Genomic DNA, 1,893 nt, shown 5'->3' on the forward strand with positions numbered 1-1,893 from the left:
CCAGGTCTCCCCGGTCTTGATCACATCAATATATATTTATATAGTTTGTGCCCGAAATAAAAACTTAATTTTGCAAACTTGGATCGGTGTGGCTCGTGTATATATATGTTACAGTCAAAGTGTGAAATGACGCATTCTATAGAATGCCTAGGTAATGTAAAGAATGCCTGAAAATGCCTGAAAATCGAATGTCAAAGTATGAAATAATTGATATTTTATACATTGCCTAGGCATTGTATACTTTGCCGGATTGTCTGCCGGCAAAGTATATAATACCACTAATCCCGCCATTTTATTCACGCCCGGGAATGTGTGAAATCCGGTATTCTATAGAATGGCTAGGTAATGTATAGAATGCAACAACGGTTCTGCGATGAATTATCTCAAGTAAGACCCAATGCTGCTAAAACCGGTGTTTTCCTAACCGAAACCAGTTACCAAAAGTTAGTGGACGATGTGAAAAAGGCTAAGACGACCATTAAGAAGGAACCACGGGACTATTGGCTGGTGAAACACTATGACGTAATGATGGTCGAGAATACGACTAAGTTGATCAATTTTGTTAAAGAAGGTAGGAGTGCTATTCAGTTTTACGTTGCGGACTCCGAGTTATTTGACGTACTCCATAAGGCCCATTTGGCTATTGGTCATGGAGGATGGGACAGGATGTTGAAAGAACTTTCACCCAACTATAAGAACATTACCCGTCATGATCTTGAGCTGTACATTCACCTTTGTGAGCTTTGCCAGAAGAAGCAAAAAGATGTTAAAAAAGGTGTTGTGTTCAAGCCAATGTTTTTTTCTAAATTCGACTCCCGTTGTCAGGTCGATCTCATCGATTTTCAGTCCCATCCTGACAGAGAGTACAAGTTTATAATGGTGTACCAAGATCATCTCACTCAGTTTGTAGTTCTCAGGGCTCTGAAATCAAAGAGAGCAGAAGAAGTAGCCTACAAGCTCATCGACATATTTACGTTGCTTGGTGCTCCAACGATTCTACAGTCCGATAACAGCAGGGAATTTGCAAAAAATGTGGTAAGCAGCCTAAAGGAGTATTGGCCCACCTTGAAGATCGTCCATGGTAAGCCGTGCCACTCACAAAGTCAGGGGAGCATCGAGAGAGCTAATCAGGACATTGAAAATATGCTGTTTGCTTGGATGCAAGATGAAAAAACTAGCTGTGGGAGTGAGGGATTGAGGTTCGTCCAACTTGTGAAGAACAGAGATTTTCATTCTGGGATTAAGAGGTCACCATACGAAGCTCTGATCGGCTGCAAAGCTAGAGTAGAATAGAAAGGCAGTAGTAGAATATACACGGCCACACTATATCACCCCAGGGGAGAAGGAGAATAAGGGTGATAAGAGAGAAAAAAGATAAATGACAAAATGTTATGAAGCGTTTTATTTCTGTTAATATTTCTGTTTTCAAAGACTCGAGAATGTAGAGTTTTGTAAGGGAAGTTTCTCCTGAATTCTGTCTGTTTGTGAACAGGTGTTGCTGATGTAAGATGTAAATGCAAATAAACAAACAATGTAACAACTGAATATTAAACATACGTTGAACTTTTTTAGAATCTGTACACAAATACCTAAAGTTTTGATATCTTGATAACCCTTGATATACAAATATAATAAAACTTTAAACTATATATAATTCTTTGAAGAAATACTTTTAGTTAGTTGTTTCCTAGAACACAAAAAGCAATTACAATGGTAATTCCAGCATTCGGATAAATAGTTATGTATTAAACATATCTACTATCCTTTAATCTAACAACTTACAAGTCCGTCATCTTTTTTGTTGTCGCAAAAAAAAAATTCGAGGCTGGAGAAGTCAAGCTGGATCGCAGACTGGAGACAGTGAAATGACTCGCAAAAACAAAACTAATCTAT

The 1,893-nt window shown here is 38.2% G+C and overlaps 1 pseudogene; it reads left to right on the forward strand.

The window, feature by feature from the left end:
* Positions 1-354: 354 nt before the first annotated feature.
* Positions 355-1,293, forward strand: LOC144820233 (KRAB-A domain-containing protein 2 pseudogene; annotated as a pseudogene).
* The last annotated feature ends 600 nt before the right edge of the window (positions 1,294-1,893 follow it).

The sequence above is a fragment of the Lissotriton helveticus genome, chromosome 2_1, assembly GCF_964261635.1.
Source record: "Lissotriton helveticus chromosome 2_1, aLisHel1.1, whole genome shotgun sequence".
Taxonomy (NCBI): domain Eukaryota; kingdom Metazoa; phylum Chordata; class Amphibia; order Caudata; family Salamandridae; genus Lissotriton; species Lissotriton helveticus.